This window comes from Chelonia mydas, chromosome 5 (genome assembly GCF_015237465.2).
Source record: "Chelonia mydas isolate rCheMyd1 chromosome 5, rCheMyd1.pri.v2, whole genome shotgun sequence".
NCBI classification, from domain to species: domain Eukaryota; kingdom Metazoa; phylum Chordata; order Testudines; family Cheloniidae; genus Chelonia; species Chelonia mydas.
The window spans coordinates 55,666,309-55,685,175 of NC_051245.2; the positions used below are offsets into that span (position 1 = coordinate 55,666,309).

An 18,867-nucleotide genomic window follows, 5' to 3' on the forward strand; every position below is an offset into this window, starting at 1 on the left:
TCAAAACCAAAACCAAAGGCATTTTCTTTCTTGTCCATTGCACTTGACAGACAAATGGAACAAGAAACATACTTTTCAGATAATATAAGTAGAAGGGAAATTGTGTTTGGGAAATTAAATTTTTAGACTATGTTGAATCTAGCAGCTCTACATGTCTAATCTAGATAAGAACATATATGGCCATCATCACCATAGTATCTGAACTTCGCACCACCATTAATGGATTAGCCTCCTCACATTCCGTCTGAGGTACAGAATTTTTATACCCATTTTACAGATGCGGAAATGAGCCACAGAGCAAATTAGGAGAATTGGCCAAAGTGGGTCTGTAGCTGAACTGAAATTAAACGTTGGTCTTTTGAGTTCTAGTCCAACAGCCTATCAACTAGACCATCTTTCTTAACCTACTGGCAGTAGGTCTTCTAAATAATACCTTTTATTACCTCAAAAGAAAAAAATTATATATGCACTTTTTTAGGAATGATGGTTATTGAATTAATATGTAAAAGAAAGTTTAGAAGAAGTCTGTATTATAAAGTAGTTTTGTCCCCCAAAGTATGAAGTGTCAGAAATTCTGATTAGGAATGATAGTTTCAGGACCTGTTCTCAACTGCTATTGAAATAAATGAGAATGGGTTGCATGTGACTCTCGGAGACTCTCTCTTCTAGATATGGATGATTTTGCCAAATAAAAGAAACAAGTATTAAATATGCATTGTGTTTCAGAATTCAAATTAGTATATGTTGGTTCACATTTTCAGTGGAAGAGCCAGTTTCTAATCTGAGATATCTAGCTTGAATTGATGCATAGCTCAAAATATCTGCGACTCTGGGTATATGCACAATATCGCTACTCGTTTAACTGTTTCATACACCGAAGACTAAGGTTTGGACCTATATATGAAAATAGAATGCCACATTTCCTTGCTTTGTAAATGTGTCAGTAGGGAGATCTTCACAAACTTGTACTTACCTAGGAGAAGCATGGTTGAGTTTAAAGTGTCCTATTTGAAATATTTACATTTCATTTTCAAGTGATACCAATCAAATATGGAAGTGCCATTTTTTAGGATAACATTTAAATTACAGGCCAATCTTCTGATCCAGCAAAGGAAAGGTGATGATCAAAGGCCCATACGGCTTACAGTCACCAGGAAAGGAGAAGGAAAACATTCTCTCCCCCAGTGCCCACACAATTACGTTTCCTCAGCAATCTGGAATGGCATTATTTCAGGTCCTATCTGTGATAGTCATAGACTTGAATGGTCTCACTATTGACCTAACCTTAGTCCTCAGTGAACAGTCTGTGTTAAAAAATGTGGTAGAACAGAGTGCTAATGCTTTACAGAACGGAATAAAGTGACTTGTAGCAATAGTCAGAATCATAAAATCACCACTTGTCTCAAATATGGTGGCTAGGATCTGTCAAGAAGAGGCCAGAATAATGAAAAGTGCTGCTCTTCTGAAACAGACCACAGAATATTTCCTTTGTGTCACACCTAACTGCCATATCACGTATCACTTTACATTGTTATTAAGTAACGCAGAATGATGTTAAGTAAGGAATGCACTTTGAGTGTCCAGTGAGATGATATCAGTGATGTTCTTTCCCATAGGTACAGAAGCAGAGCATAAAATCACAGGCATTAAAAACGCCATGCTAAATTAATAAATTTACTTCTACCTCTATCTCTCTTCTCTATCTTAGGAATATCTATCACACCCGCTGCCACACCCGTATCCTTCCGCTAAATATTTTTTTTTCTAAAAAAGTAAACTTCCAGAAAGATATCAGTGAGTATGCTAGAGTGGAAAATGAACTGTGCTACTGATCATCAAAGTGTGTAATATCTGCGCTCAGTGCTGAAAGAACTGTTGGAAGTAGAAAATGACATCTATGATGGGATATCCAGTACTATATCTGGATGTGCAGATGGGACAAAGCTCTCATTTTGCTGCACCAAAACTCTAGTATTCAAAAGCACAAAAATACACCATGATATTCACCAAAGACACAAAGGATGTTATCAGAAATTAAAAAGGTTTATACTTCTAATTCTATACTGCACATCATAGTATTCATACTGATTCTATACTGCACCTCATTATTGCTAAAATCAGGATAAAAAACTCAGGCCCAGATCCTCAGCTGCATTGTTATCTCAGCGGGGCTATGCAGATTTTCACTACCTGAGGATCTAGCCCTACAGTTTCAATATATATAACACAAAGCAGCTCTGTTGAAATTAGGGAGCCAGCCAATCATACTTTGTTTTGAAAAATCCCTGAATCCTACTTTCTAATTAATGCATTTTCTTTAAAAATATAATTTTAAATTAGTTCCAATAGCTAGTACTGCAGCTGCAGTGCATTTAATAATACTACCCGTGATCCAACAGCCCCAGGTTATAGAAAGTTTAAAATGTTTACTCTTAAGTAATTTAATAATATACTGGTTCACTCTATTTAGTTTTAAATGAATCTACCACTCTGTAGTACCTCATTAACAGTAAGAGTTATATTTCTGATCTCTGGCATTTATGCATGTATATTTTGGATGAGGCTATATATCTTGTATGCAGTTGTAAGGATGTATTCTCTGGCCCAGTATTCCAACATATCAAGTGTGTTGTATAGAAGGTTGGGTACATGTGCAATTTAACACTTGTTTCATGTGTTGTGGAGGGGCAATAAACCTATTTTTTAGTCAAACCCATGTGCATAACTTATATCAATTCTTCATCTGCATCTTATACATAAGAACAAGATAAAAGAAGAAAATCAGACCACTCTCTCAGAACAGTCTGTAGGTAATGCAAGATCTCATCAAAAACTGCTTCAAAGATCAGTTCCTCATATCGATGAAAACACTTTTAAATTATTGTGATTAATGATACTGTTGAAACTGTTGCCCTATTTATTCTGCATGATTATTGACTGTTCATAGCAGGCCAAATCCTGTGGACATCAATGGAAATTTTGTTCTGTGGGATAAGGCTTTATATAAAGACTAAAGGCTGTGACCCACTATCAGACAAGCCAAACCCACGAAAAAAATGCAGAAATTGGGTTTGTTTTTGGCTTAATTGGCTTGTGAGTTGCTTGTTGGCTAGTTTTTGGCTTGTAGCTTGTTGCTTCTTTTTTTTTATTGGCTCCTTGCAAGCACGGGCAAGGGGCAAGCACGGGCAAGGGGGGGAGAGAGTCGGGGTGCACAGCAGGCCCACTACAATCCCAGACTGCATGCTGGGGGGATCTAATCACATAGAGTGTTGGGGTTCTTAGGGATTGGCTTGTTTTGGCCTTGTTCTGAAATGGTATTAGCTTGATTTTTGGCTTATTGTGAAAGTCAGGGTGCTTATTTACCGTGTGAAAGTTGGCAACTGTGCCCACTATGGTGCATTTGAATACTGTCCCACACATTGATCCAGATCGTGTCACACCCTTAAGATCTTCATGGGAATCCACCCCACTACACATATTTCACCCTTACGTGGATGCGACATGCAAGAGATGGGGATGGAGCTGTGGCAGGCCTGTGAAGGTGTGAACCAGACACATTGTCCCCCTCCACCCTTTCGTAACATATCCAAGCTTTATTCACTTTTTTACAGACTCCCCAGTAAAAAGTGCCCTTCTGTGGCTTTTTACGCTAGAGACAATCTGGACCATTTTAATTTTTGTGCTGATCTTTGAAATGTTTTAATGTTATTTAGGTTAGACTAACGCACTATTATTTTACTTATAGACAATAGCTATTCATTTGTTATTAAGAATAATATAATTTATTACGAATTAAAATCAATAAAGCTTCCTTAGTATTTGCATTTTTCTGTCATTATAAAGTAATGTTTCCCATGGACAACATGCTGCATTAAGTTTACTTTGTAGATGTGTTTTCCAAGCAATTTTCACAATCCTCCACCATGTCCTTTATACAGATTTTGTTAACTGGTATTGGTTGACTGTTTAAAAGCAAATACTGCAAATACTATGTATTGGTTCCATAAATGACATATATCCTTCCTATATTTATGGAAGCAACACAAATAGTGTTATCTCTAATCTGATTTGCCTAACTGTACATCTCTGGATCATGGCATTAAAGATACATGATAAACATGGCTGGGTTCCAGGAACAGCATATATTTTAATAATCATGCCTATAGTTAACTTTGCCTTCTAAATCATACAATCAAAGAAATTAGAATCAGAAAAGACATGTTACGCTAGAGCTCCAGTTTCACTCAAGCAACTCGAGATGCACAAGGAAACAAGGAGCACGGGGGAGTGGGGGACTTTATGTTACCAAGACAACACCACCCCTGATCCTGGGGGCTGCCTCAGTGCTGCCTCAACCTGAGCTCCCAAGGAGCTGCTCCGCTGGTCAGGATCTCTTAATCTCTTCCTTCTCTAGCCCCAACCCTGCCATGCCCCCATAGCCAACATGCTGAGCCCTAGCACAGCTTTAAGCCCCCTGTATGACACTGCAATGGCACAAAGTGCCAAGGATCTAGCCCATTGGGTCATCTAGTCTACCCCATTGCCATTACAGGACTGTTCCCTACAGCAGAGTCTCAAAAATTCTCAAGTACTACATCCACTCAAGTTTTAAATAACTCAGACAATAGGGCTTCTACCATTTCCCTGAGGACATTATTCCACAACCTAAATATGTGTCACTGTAAGGAAATGTTTACTGACACTCAGTTTAGCTTAATTTCAGCCTAATACTCCTAGACATACCCTCCCCACACTTGAGCTGCCCTAAAAAATTCCTCTCCGTGCTCCTCTCCACTTCAATCTTTCAAATTTACTTTCTCTTTTCAAGGGAAGAAACAGTGCAACTACAGTAGTTCTTGTGGGAGACTTACATCCCTTCTTGCAATTTGTTTTCCTGGTTGAAGGATGAACCCTCTTTCATACTTTAAAGTGTTTCCAAGATTCAAACAAGTTTAAAGATCCGGGATACTGTCCGATTACAAGTGGCTTAAATAAATGGCAGACCCCAATACTGTTGAGCCCTAGTTTAAATTATTCATAAATGCGACAGATATGTGAGTGAGGCAGAATGCAACCTAAAGAATCATAGAATCCTAGAATATCAGGGTTGGAAAGGACCTCAGGAGGTCATCTAGTCCAACCCCCTGCTCAGAGCAGGACCAATCTCCAACTAAATCAAGACCAGATGCTGCACTTGATCTAAAGCCAAACTCCAATTTATTTCAGTGGGAGTTGCATACATGGATATGACCATAACTATTTAATATTTGAAAATATATATTTATATGTTAATATACACCCATATGTGTTATATATGCATTGTGAAAAAGACATTAACTTTTATGAGATTTTTTAATTGGTAAAGTTCAGATTTGTGAAAGTATAAGGAGTCTCACTCTCTTTATATCTATTTGTAACTTACATGGTAAGCCAAATATTTATGAAATCCAGTGTTTTTCCTCAAAGCGTTAGAACAACATGTTATATCTCTGAGATCACAGTTATGCTATTCTCATACCTTACTAAAAATCTTGTGACATTCAAATTTGCAAAACTGCTACAAATCCTATTTTCTTCTTCATCCTTATAAAATTGCACCTGACCGTTCAAATGGAGTCCAGTAAGTTATCCTTCATCACAGTAGTTTGCTGGAGCCACAAAAACCTTGGTGCTATACAACTTTTTTGAATATCAGATCCCTCTCCCCTCCAAAAAAAATCCTCTACTGTCAGATGGTATTAATCTAATAAAATCATATTTTTGTTCAAGTATTGGTGAGTCATGTTGTAGCCATATCAAACTTGTGGAAATCTAAAGCTGTATTTCAGGTTTCACCACTATGTACTCTATTCATCTATATATAAAAGACTTGATTTGCAAAGGTGCTGGTCACTTGCAGCTTTCATTGAAGTCAGAGTGCTGTTGATGCTCCAAACTTTTAAAAATTAGATTAATACGGTTCTCTTACTTATTCAGATATAAAATACACAGGAATAATTACAGAATGTGACAAAACTTAATTATTTTATGCTGCTTTAGGGTTTGAAGTAAGACGGCAAGTCTCGCAACATTCTTTCTCTTTTTTAATTTTATTTGGCTGTGAGGCACTCCAGGATATTTCAAACTCTTCTGCAGCTATATTTTCAGGGCCTTAAAAATGGAAAAGCTAAACTATCTGCATCTTTTTTAAACCCCATTTGAGCCCTATAATACTTTCAAAAGTTCATATAATGTACATGGGAAGTAAAAGAGACAGAAAATGCTCTCTATCTGGGATACAAACTTTCCAAAATACAGTTAACCAATGTTAAAGAAAAACTGTAAATGTGTGCATAGTATCGATTGAGATGAAACATCTCATTTACAGGAATTTCCTGTCTGATTTTAATATCACACAAAATTGAACACATAAATGTTAATTTTATGTATCACATCAGATGTAGGCAATGAAAAAGCAATGTTTACATTTATGGGTGACTCATTAGTGTTTTATTATGTGAAACACTAGGAGGCATCAGTTGGGTAAAAAAAGAAGTTCAGTTTCAAAAAAGGTAAGACATTACCAGAACTAGTCATCTATGAAAGTCTGATACTTCCAAATGTTGGTATAGTATATATGTCATAACTTTAACAGGAACACTTTATATTATGTTGCCAAATTAGGTTGTAGTGAAAGAAAAAAGGCCCACATTTGATTTGCTAATTATTTTTTGAAACATACTGTGATGTCTACAGATGTAACACAAAGTACAGCTGAATATTACATTTTAAATGGAATATACCTGGAACTAAGATAATTTACTTGATGCTTAGTGCCACACTTTTGCTAAATTGTAAAATGCAGATGCTATCTGCATATGTTCCTAGTAGGATAAGTGCTATGAATTTAGTATAGTCTCAGGCAGTTTCAAGAATGATCTAATTACGGTTGAAGGATGTATCACCTAACCATTTTATTTTTTTTAAAAAAAGCCTCCAAAACACTCACATACTCTAAACGTTAAGTCTATTTTCAACAAGTGTTGAATAAACTGATTTTTTGAAAGACATGCAACAATGCTCCATGTGGATCATTTTTTTATCACATCATATAAAACCAATCATTTCAAAATTGAATTTTCCCTGCTTTGAATTGTATTTAACAATGACTAAGCAACAGGGTTATAGTATCCTTATATAGTAATCAATTGAAATTGACGTGTGCCTTGCCATGCTGCAGCATTCAGCTTTTATCTCTGTCCGATCAAAATGACATGAGAACTGCCTAATCCTTCTTTTGTAAGGCACATAAGACTTTGTTGTCACTGTTGGTTTTGTGAATCGCCTCTATAAGCTGGTCTGATTTCCTAAAGATGACAGATCCCAGTGAACAGCCAAGCTCTACTGCACTGCAGTCAATGCGACTGGGAGATTAAGGTACAGTACTGAAGACACTAGCTTTTAATCACCTGTCCACATGTAACATATTGACCATCAGCTCTCAGAAGATTAGCTTAAATCCTTTCAGAGAAGCCAGGCAATTACTATATTTATAAAATGAAAAAAAGAGTATTTAAAATATTTCAATTTTTCACTTACAAGTTAAATCGTGCATGCTGACCAGAGTTCTTCTGTACATGTTTTATTTTTGAAATAAGGTGCAAAGGTATATTGTTAACCCTTTCATAGACTAACCTGATATCATTAATCTTAGTGCTAACGTTTTCTACCTCTTGAGTTACAAATAAACCTGGTTTTAATTTTAGAGGTTTGTCTCTAAATCACCAAATAGACTAAAATGTAGATGTAGAAAAATGTCTATTTTTATTATACTGTGGGATTTAAGAAGCCTGAAGTGCATTACACAAATTATACTCCAAAATGTTGCATCAATGAATACAATAAAACTTTTATTTTATTATAGAGTATCTTATTTATGTTATTTCCACAATCAGTGTACTTAAAACAACACCAAACCATCTTTTTTGAATTTTTGGTAAATTAATGTGTAATTTAGAAGCTTGGTCCAACAGGTGAAAAGGTAGTTGAGAATCATAAAACATTCTTTTATGCATTCAAGATCAGAGAATGACTTTTTGCTCAACAAGATACAGAAATACTCTTACGGATGCACTGTACTACTATACCTATCAGCTGAAAAATTAACCTGTTATAAAAAACAGTAAAAGGAAGAAAAACTTAAAATGGCAAAAAAAATAAAAAAATAAAATTGAAACTTCTACGCAACTGTTAAGTTTCTACGTAGTTATTTAACTATTCCTTCCTATTACAGAGGTACACAAAGAAGTTAAAAACATTCACAATCAAACACTTTTAAAGATGAACTTCTGGAAAAAGTCTGGAAAGGTTAATTTCTGTTTGTCCACAAGGCACTAAATGTTTGAAACTCACAAGATAAAACTGTTTATGTGATCATCTCTCTCTCTCCCTCTCTCTTTTCTGTGCGTAATTTACATACACACAAATAAAAGGACTTTATCAAGAAAAATTATATATGCACTAAAAAAAGTTTTCAGAAGAATCTTCAGACTACCATGAAATTGGAAGAAGCTTAAAAAGCTTAAAAGTGCTTGTCTGATCACTGTAAGGTACTCCTAAATTGGCAATCCAGACACATCATTTGGAAAGATTTTAATCTCACATATTGTTCCTCATTTATTGTAGCATCAACACTGAAAGGCATGTTTAAACTTAAATTGGCTTTTTCTTGGTCAAACAGGCTAAAGAGAAAAACTCCGAGAACATGGGATAGTAGGTTACGACTGTACTCTTTCATAAGGAAATGTAACATGGGACTCTACTCTTTCACATCTTATGACAACTACCAGACAGACAAATGATTTAGGATCTTCTCTCTGTGTGCCTGTTCCTGAAAACTGTTACTCATATGAATTGTCTATCTTTATACAGGTAGTCCTACCATCATCCGTGGGACTTATTTAAGGACTACTTGCATGAATGCAGGTTTGCATGATCAGGCCCTAGATTTGTCCTTCAGATACTGTCCATAAGATAAACAGTAAAAAATGTATGTCAGATTTTTAAAACCAAATGACGTGTATTGCAGGAATACAGACACTCTGGATTTAGGGCCCAAACCTGAAGTTCTTACTTAGTCAAGTCTTTCAGTGTCTTCAACAAGAGTTAGTATTTGACCCAATATGAATGACGTATTTCACCCAAATACAGAGGAAAATATATATATTATGTCATAATTCTATAATTATTTAAATAAAACGGTTAAAATAAGAAACACTGTGGGATTTCTGGTTGGTTGGTTGGTTTTTGTCTCAGCACAATGTTCTAAGCATCGTCTAACAATAATAATTTAGAAAATGACATATTTCCAAAGTGGCCAATTGCATGAGTGTTTGAAACTGAAATCAGCCGGTAATACAGAGGTTCAAACTGGTTCACAGGTGGTTATATTTCCATGCCCTGCCAAGCCTCTAGGGATTAGAGTTATTATACTCCATATAAACATCTTTCCTCTGCAACCACAATACCCTGCAAAGTGCCAATAAAAAGAAAGCTAGTCACATTTTTTTGTCTAACATAATTGGTCTGCTGGCCACCTTTATACCCCTTTTAAAATAAATCTATGAAATTAGAATATAATTTAAGGCAATTGCCATTAAATTTATCATCAGATATGTAGTAGGAAAATGCATTTTGTAACTAGGCAATTCTCCACAGACCTCCAGTAAAATATTGGCAAAGTGCCTTTCTCTGCTTAATTCTTACATCTTAATATTAAGGTACATGTTAAGATATTTAATTTAAAAGACAGGTATTTCCTAATCATAACCACCACATACAACCAATGAGAATAAAAACTTTCTTTAAAAACACATAATCACAGGGCCCTGAAGTGACAGAAATTATTCAGATATAAAGTTTTGCCCTGTGCTATTTACCCTTTTCATGTACTTTTGGAGTAAAAGAATTAGTACTATAGTTTTATTCTTGTTCGGTTTTCCAAGATGACAGAACACCATACTAAATTATCTAGAAAATATAAGTATTCCAGTTCCATAATGCACAACAGTCTCTCTAAATTCCCCCTTTAACCAAACTTTATCTTAGACCTTATGTAACTTTAATCAGAAGTAAAAAATAGCTAGTTTTGTAAAGGAGATCTAACCTTACTCACTCTTAATATAAAGACTAATTCAAATATTATGCGAATACCAGAACTTGCATTCTAACAGAAGTAAATATCAAATGCCATAATGCAAGCTGCCTCTGCATCTCAAACGTAAGTGTGAAAAAAGGAGATGCAAAAAGGTATGCACTTACAGGCATGCTTTATCTAAAACTGAATGCAAGAATTGAAAAGAGCAGTGGCATATGACGTTTAAGAGTGTTTTGCTCCCATGCCAGACTTTCTTCAGTGAACTGTTTGATAAATCCGGGGGCAAGTACTACAAGGTCATAGCATTTGATGAAATATTAAAACCAAACTGCACACACTTCACGATATCAAGCACACTAACAACGCGAACTAACTTCATGAAACTTTAAACACTCAAGAGACTGATGGGGATGAGTAATTTGAATAGCTGGTGATTTAACTAAGTTGCTTGACTAAAAAGTTACTTTAAGGCAATCGATAGTGGAATCATATATTTAAAAGTATACAACTAACCTCAATCCCAGTACACATACATTCTTAAAAATGCAAGAGGATATGTATATGGGGCTCATATACAATCCCCACTCTATTTTATTTCCATTCTGAATTTCATATGTACTTACATTGCAAACATTTAGATGAGCAGACTAGTCCTTGAGATATTTTCCTTTCTTAGGAAAAAAAATAAAAAAACAAAAAAAAACCCTTTACTTCTTCCAGCCTTTTAAGTGTTCACCACCTGGTTCAACATGCAGCCTCCTTGAACCACACACAAGCCTCAAAGTCAATCCAATAGCAGCCAGAAGATGTCTGGTGTGTGTGTGTGTGTGTATCTGTGTGTGTGTGTGTGTGTGTGTGCACAGCGTGGAGGAGGAGAAAGTGGCTATGCTGCTGGCTGGATTAAAAGTAACCGGACTCGTCCTGAAAGCGTCCAGGAAGGAAGTGACAGAAGGCGAATGGGAAAAAGAGAGCAGCTCACAGCCTTTGTAACATCGCGGAGGGGGGGAAGGAAGAGGCAAGGAAGGGATTCAAAACTACACGCTTGATGAGGTGTCCTTTTCTGCGTTTCTCCCCCTTCCTCCCTTCTCTCTGTCTCTCTCTCGCTCTCTCTCCCACAATCCCAAACGAATGACTCTCTCCTCCCGAGCTGGAGAAATAATCAGTTTCACTCTTGCAAAAAGAGGGCGGGATCAGATCCCGAAAGCGTTTTAATAAAACAAACATAGCGCGGCAGCAGCTCTTTTCCTTGCCCCTCTAGTCTAAACTAGATTGATAAATTACTCCACTACACTACTTTAATTATGTATATGGTATGCAGAATAAATCACCGAACATCAGCACCTCAATCAAGCACTTTTTAAATGATAATTGCATCTTGGGTGAATCAATCTCTCCATTCCTGACATTTTGCTAATTTTAGTTTTGCGGTGGGGGTAATGGCATATGCCACAGGCAAACCTAATGACAATGCTTTATAATACAAAATTAAGAAAACACGGCAAGCGGGTGCATCTCCCCCCCCCCCAACCCCTCTTTCTGGTGAGGTACAGCAGCAATAGGACACAAGACCACTGCAGGATCTGGGAAAGAGACACTCTGGGCCAGCTCAGAAACAGCCACGGCAAATGCTGCGCACACTGGAATTACGGCTAATAAAGGGCGTCCAATGTCCTTCAGCGGCAACACTTACACAAAACAATCGCTGCCTGAATGCGAGGAGTTACGGGGGAAAGGGGTTTACAACTATATTTTAAATGCTGCTACCCTAATATGCCCGTGATCGTCCCCATATGTGTTCGACAGGAAAATATCTGGGCATCAATACATTCCAATGTCTATGTACAAGAAAGCGGAGATAGGTACCCAACTGAAATAGAGTATGCCGGCAATTATTAAAGGAGAATAAACTGAAAGGGGCGCTGAAATGCAAGCGGCAGAGAAGATCCACTAGCATCATCAGCCCAGCAACTGGGGGCTGTCAGGCCAGCAACTTTTTAATCAGTTTCGAAACATATCCAAACATATCTGTGAAGCAGGCGTGTGTATTTTTAGCCCGCATGACATTTCCTACCCCGTCTCCCTGCACCTTTATTGGCCTCTTTCTTCGGAGCCTTCGGTCTGTAAACCAACCCAACTTCCCAAAAGCATTAGACTTCCGTATCCAATTGCTGGTGACTTCACTTACCCTGGGCTGCTTCAGCTGTACAGGAAGCAGACACGGGGCTAGGAGAGAAACGATCGTGATGCTAACGTTTGGGGGAATGCAAATAAACAGACTCCCTCAGTGAACAGGGTTGCTGGTTAGATAAAGTACTGTTTGCCTCATTGCACAAGTCCAAATCAGACCCTACTGCATGAGATGGTCTTTCTGCAGACTTTTCCACAGAAATGTAGTATTTCCAACACACTATAATAGGACAGAACCGTCTTCATATGCTCATTTACCTTTACAACCAGTATTGAAAGGACTCTTCTGTATACAAATTAAAGTCAAAATTAAGCATATTTAAAAATTTGTGAGTAAAACTATTTTGCTGATTCTTGTTTTAACTTTTATGTAGATAGCCAGGTTCTATAATGCTTTGAGAGCAACAGGAGACTTTATAAAGGTATAAGCTATAACAGACAGGAGTAAAGGAAACCTGAAGAATATATATAAAATCAAAGCAGTGAATAAAACAACAGTGAGATTTATTTTGGTTTACTTTATTTTTATTTCAAGGGCCTAATCCTACATATTTTTTTGCATGTAAATATCCCACTGGACCATTGACTGACTTCTAAAATTTCAATATACTTTACTTTAGAATATACTTTACTGTATATTCTAAAGCAGGAATGCTCAAAGCATGACCAGATCTGAATGAAACTGATGGAGTTATAACACATTGCCCATGACTGTTCTCAGTTTTGATACTTAGGTGGTGCCTTAACTCACTACAAGTCCCATAACCCTCTACTCCATCATGATCAGATTTGATAATAGTGGGCAGCCAATTCTTACTGGACAGATATCCACATCCCATAAAACACAACAACAACAATTCTCATAATTAATAATAAATAAACATAAACATTTATACTGCAGTAGCATCTAGAGGCCTCAGTCAGGTAGGCACCATACAGACATATAATAAATGACGGTAGTTGGCACACATGTTAGCAGTTTCAGCAGAGGGGCCAAAACCTGGGAGAACATGAAGTCTGAACTACTCTTTCAGCCCTAGTGGTCTCACCAGGTTTGGAGTGAGGCACGCTGATCCTACCCCTGCTGTGCCTGTTCTGTAGCTAGAGTTTCATTCTCCCAAGCGTCAATATAGCACCAGTCTTTCCCACAGCAATACCATTAATATTTTCTTAGTTTAAAAAAAAATGCTTTGGGACATCTAGTTTTCATTATGCGTTGGGACATCTAGTTTCCAGGCTCACACCTTTGTGCTGTAGATGAAAATGGCGGTAATCTGCTGCATTTTGTGCAAGCTAAATGCATCTTTCAGGCTTTTGTCTAGTAGCTCGAGCAGACCCTTCAGTTGGCAGGGTAAAGCTTGGATGGTACCTCAATTCAACATCAAGAAATCAGATAGCAATTACCACAACAAAGTAATATGTACAGCTGCTTAATATGTCTACTATGCCTTCCACATTTTTAGGCTCTGAGGGCCTAATCTTTAAATAGTTGTGACCTTCATATATTAGAGTATCTGTAAACTGTGCCAGGTTTTTGTCAGAGCACAATTCACCAAAACAAGGTAGAGGACACCTCCATCTTAAAACAGAGTTCAAACATTAAGCGGAAAAATAGACAGATGGACAGATCTACAGTAGAGGGCATGCTTCCTCATCAATCTGAGGATTCAATAAAGCATGTATTAGTGCACAAATATGCAATATCTTTTGACATATGTGCAGAAGCTTTCTACCTGGTAGGGTTAATTTTAGAATCTGGAATAATTTTAAACAACAAAAAATCTTTGCTTTGTTATCTGCACCAAGTTTTAAAAACATGCATCATAAATATTCAAATATTTTTGCAAATATTCAAATATTTTTGGGGAGAATCCCCATTGGATTTCTTCCAAAATGGTCTAATCTAAGCTATAGTTCCTGTTGTAAACTGGTCATTCATAGGCCTGTTGACAACCTGTACTATGAACAATGTCGCACCTTTTTCCAACGCACTACCTGCCATATCTGAATTAAACAATAAAGCATAACATGAGGTGGGATCATTAGAAGTTCAGATCCCCAAAGCCTTATTAGAATGAGATATAGCCAAGTGTCTCTTTTCCTTAGAGTGTGATTATCTCATGGTTATCTTAGTGAGCACCCCTATAAAGGGTCTTAGTAAAGTCCATTTTTAATTTTCTTAAAAGAAATGAGGCTACCAATTTACATCATTAAGTGACATTTTAACAGAAGAAGGTGAGATTAGGGCAAAATGATCCACAGACTTTGCATCCTAACCCTGGGGTGGTATAGTTTCTGTTTTCTGTGCAGAGTTCTGCCACACCCAACTCCACCTCTTGCTCTTATAACCACCTCTCTATCTCATAACAGTAGTGTACTAAAGCACTTCTTCCTATGTCTGTCTGCTTTTTAACTTGGCCCATGCTGGGTGTAGCTTTTGAAGTGAGCTTTAAAAAATTATTTTAAAGTGAGCTGGGGCGGTTGCCACAGCAACCCACCCTGAGAGGAATCAAGGCTATAGATTAATCTACCCCACAAGATTATTCAACAGTACTGTATTTGTTCTACAGTCATTCAGAATATTCCTTCAATTCATATGCCTTTATAATTGAACATAATGTATACATTCGGAAAATCTCAAAGATAATAGGATATGGATTCCAGGAGCAGAATTTAAATATTTTATAAACCATAGAAAAGAACTGGAATGTATATAATTTCTTGTCAAATGAATTAATTATAAAAGATATTCACAAGGCATGGCTGAGACATGAACTTTAAATAAAATGGTATGCCATTACTAAAATGGTGTAATGCACAGCAAGCAATTATTACAGAAAGCCTTTGTCAATGGTATACCTGTAAGTACACAATACAGCAGAGTTTGCTGTCAAGGCTTTGCTCTGAGCCTAAAATTTGAAATTATAAATACTACTTAATAATATTAAATACAATAAATATTAAACACTCACCACATACACCCTCTTTATTGTCAAAATCATCCGCCTCCAATGCTTTACTTAATCTGTTCCATAGTAGTTACTTCACAGTTTACAATTCTTATTCGGCACCTTAGATATTTAAAAGCACAAAAGTAGCATATTATTAAAATGTAGGTCTGTGGTAGTGATGCAAATACATTTAAAGAGATGTATGAAAGAAACAGCTTCTGAAAAAAACTGAGGCTTTATTGTTCTGAACTTACATCTCACGATCATATCACTTTTAACTATATATGATCAAATACCTTTATGTATTAAACAACTGCAGTAAAATCCATCTGAATCCTACTTTGGGGATGCTGAAATATCAATAAAATTGTGAATGGTAATAAAACTATTGATCGCAGATTGTAATAATCTTCCAAGTAGGTATTATATAAAATAATACATTTATGGTTGCATTAACTGTTTTTTTTAAACAGTTCACTCACTACTTAATGAAGAGGTATACTGTACAGATGTAACAATTAAAATTATTGTGTCAGATACTGGAATTTTATGGCAAAGTGTATTCATCAATTTATTTTCTTCTTTTAAGAACTATTGTTTTTTACACAACAACAACCATCTGAGCAAGGTTCCATAAAGGCCTACCTTTTAGATTGCAAAACTGCCTGTAATCAGAACACTTTTCTTCTTGTATTGTCTGTCCGGCTTTCTGCACACTAGTTGCTTGTGAAAATGGTGTCTTCACCCAAACTGTAATGTGCCACCCAGCAAAGTAATCGAGTAAATGGCCAGGTTTATAGCTGTAGACTATTTGAATATCATTTGGACCATTTCTTATCTGATAGTTTCCTGATAATATCTTGCCTACTTTAAAAAAAATTCATTTTTATTTGCATATTTGAAATGCCTTGAGAATTACTGCACAAGACAGTGTTTGAGTTTTAGGAGAAGCTTATTATTGTTCATAACCAGGAAGTTAGTGTATCTCTTGAGGTCATTCACAAAACACTCAGATTTACACAGGATTGGTCCTGCAAAATCCCCCTCACAGGCACAGTATGCCTGGTTTCACCTCTCAACTACAGTGTGGGTCCCTTTCTTTAAACTTTTTATACTAGGGGTGGGCTAGATTCCAAAGAGGGGCAATAAGGGGTGGGGGAAGAAAGGGGGTGGGGATACTTCTGAGCCTCTCAGGAACTTGGGACTCTGGCCAGCCTTTGCCAAACATCTACAAGCCCACAGCCAAGGGCTGCTTTTGAGTCCAAACAGCCCAAACCCCAGCAGATGATTCTTATGGCCACTCAATCCACTGACACTGCACACATTACAGACCAATCAAAAGTACAGGAAAGCAACAGCCGCGCAGTACCCGTTTGATTTCCCCTCCTCTCCTCCCGCTTCAGGCTGCTGCCGGTGTAGTGTCAGAAAAAGAACAGCCAACACGTGTTACGCGTTGGTACTGGTAGCAAAATGTGTCCGTAGCGGCTTTTGACACTACACCCGGCATCGGGGCTCAGCTCCAAGATCTCTCCCTTCTCTCGGATTTGTAACTCACAGTTCAACGAACGGGTGTGTGTGTACAGTGTGTGCTCAGGAGAAAGAGAGGGGAGGGGCAAATGCCGTTTGTGTGCACTAGGGCAATAGGTCTTGTGTGTGCACAGGGGATGTCATTCGTGGACATGAATTGGGAAGAGAGGGACAAATGTGCGTGCGCACTGAAGAGAGGGCAGCAAGTGTCATCCGTGAACATGGAAGGTGGTGTGGGTGTGTGTGTACGTGTGCATATACACACATTAGGAGGCGAGAGGCAGATTTCGGGTGCATGGGCCCCGGGGGGGGGGTGGTTAATGTGTCCTGGATGGTGGGAGAGAGTGCTGTTGGGTGTACCCGTGGAAGGCATGATGGAGCGGGAGGAGTATAAGGAGTGTGACCTACGCGTTTGGAGTGAAAGGAGGGTGGAAGAAGTGGGTAGCAGAGGCGGAGGACGAGGTCCTACGCGGTGTGTGTCTCTGAGCTGAGAGACAGAAGAGCATCATCTGTGTAATGGATAGGTTGTGGAGAGCCGGTGATGTGGCTGTGTGTATGCGCGCGCGCGCAATAGGGGAGCGATGCGGTGCGAGCACCCTGTGGCGGACCCGCGTGCGCGCGCTGTAGGGGCGAGCCCGGCTTTATGGATGTGTGCTTTCGGAAGGAGGTAAGAATGCCACGTGTGTGCGCGCCCTGGGGCAGGGACGGGCGGCGCGTGTGTGTGTGTGCGCGCGCACTGGAAGGAGAGTGGCGTGGCGCAGGGTGAGAGGGAGGGAAGGGCTTTTTGAGTGCGCACTGAAATGGGGCGGGGGGGGGGGGTTGTCACTCACAGTGCGGGGGTGGAAGTGGGTTGCAGAATCTGTTTGCTCTGGGACAGCACAGTAACCATGACTTCTTTCCCTGCCCCTCTCCGACTAGAAAAGCCCGGAGGAGGCAGAGGAGAGGCGCATTAAGGAGGACCAAACCCCAAAATAAAGCAGAAATGCACTTACATGCCGGACACAGTCTGGATGCCCAAGAGTCACACAGTGCGCTCTATGCCCTGCGTTATCAGTCAGTCAGCCAGACTAGGCACCACTGCCCAGTCTTCCTCGCCTCCTGCTCCCCCCGCCACTGCCCCTGGTTTGCCCGTCTGGACTCAGGATCCCACAGGGCTTGGGCGGGAGGGAAGGAGCAGGAACACGTGGGGGCTGCCTGTCATCATAGCGGAGCCATCAGCGCTCCCAGGTCCTCTACTGCCGCTGCTCCCAGTCCCATCCCCACGCGCCGTGTGCGCCTCGGCTGGAGCAGGCTCAGCAGGGGCTGCTGGCAAGGGAGTGCTGCTAAGTCCCCTGCTATTCCTCCACGGGGATCATTTGGAAAGGTGGATGGGGAGGGGGAATAAGCTGTGCATTTTTAAAACGCGCTATTAAACCATACCAGCCTGGATCCCACCTACCCACTTACGTCTCACCGTGCAAAGAGGTTTGCTGCAGTCGGTGAGTCCTGCCCAAGGCGGAGATCCATCCCTCTTTCTGTTTGCAGAGCAGCTGCAGCGCTCATGCAAACGAGCAGGATTTGGGGGTTTTTGAAAGCACACATATGCTTTAAAAACAGAATACTGGTCTGGTTGGCTGTGGTAGTGGATTCAGGCTGATAAGGGTGTGAGGTTATTTTTGTTTGTTTGTTTGTTTGTTTTGGCAGTATCTTGAATCTTCGTGGAATTATATTTGCATTGTTTGCTAGGTGCAAACTCAGAAGAATAAATGTGATAACACCCCTTCTTTTGCTTCAGGAGCTTCTCAGCATTTACATTAGATGTCACTTGTTTCAGGAGTTTATTATAACTGAGCTGGGCAAATTCACTGGCTACTGAAATATTCCCAGACACCTCCCCCCCAACCCCCCGCCCCCAGACAGTGGTGATTGTAGAGCTGCCTCAATTATTTGGGCTCAAAAACTTTTATTACAACTTTGTTGTTATTTAAAATAACAGAAAGAGAGAGAGATGCGAATGACAGGAAATTCTAACTCAGGGTTGCATCTGTGAAAGTCTTGAAAATCCATCAGCAACCTTAACTCTGCTCC

At 38.8% G+C, this 18,867-nt stretch overlaps 1 protein-coding gene across 32 annotated transcripts in view; it reads right to left on the bottom strand.

Annotated features, from left to right (window-relative positions):
* Nucleotides 1-18,867, bottom strand: part of MEF2C (myocyte enhancer factor 2C) — a 158,465-nt gene that overhangs the window by 125,150 nt on the left and 14,448 nt on the right. For 5 of the 32 annotated variants that reach the window (XM_043546627.1, XM_043546643.1, XM_027830426.3 and 2 more), the window contains exon 1: nt 10,759-11,301. The gene's annotated coding sequence lies outside the window, so the exon portion shown is untranslated. Of the gene's footprint in view, nt 1-10,758; nt 11,724-12,320; nt 12,410-15,294; nt 15,394-17,792; nt 17,918-18,246; nt 18,328-18,867 lie in introns of those variants that run through there. The other 27 variants (XM_043546636.1, XM_037903211.2, XM_043546635.1 and 24 more) reach the window with 18 other exon arrangements.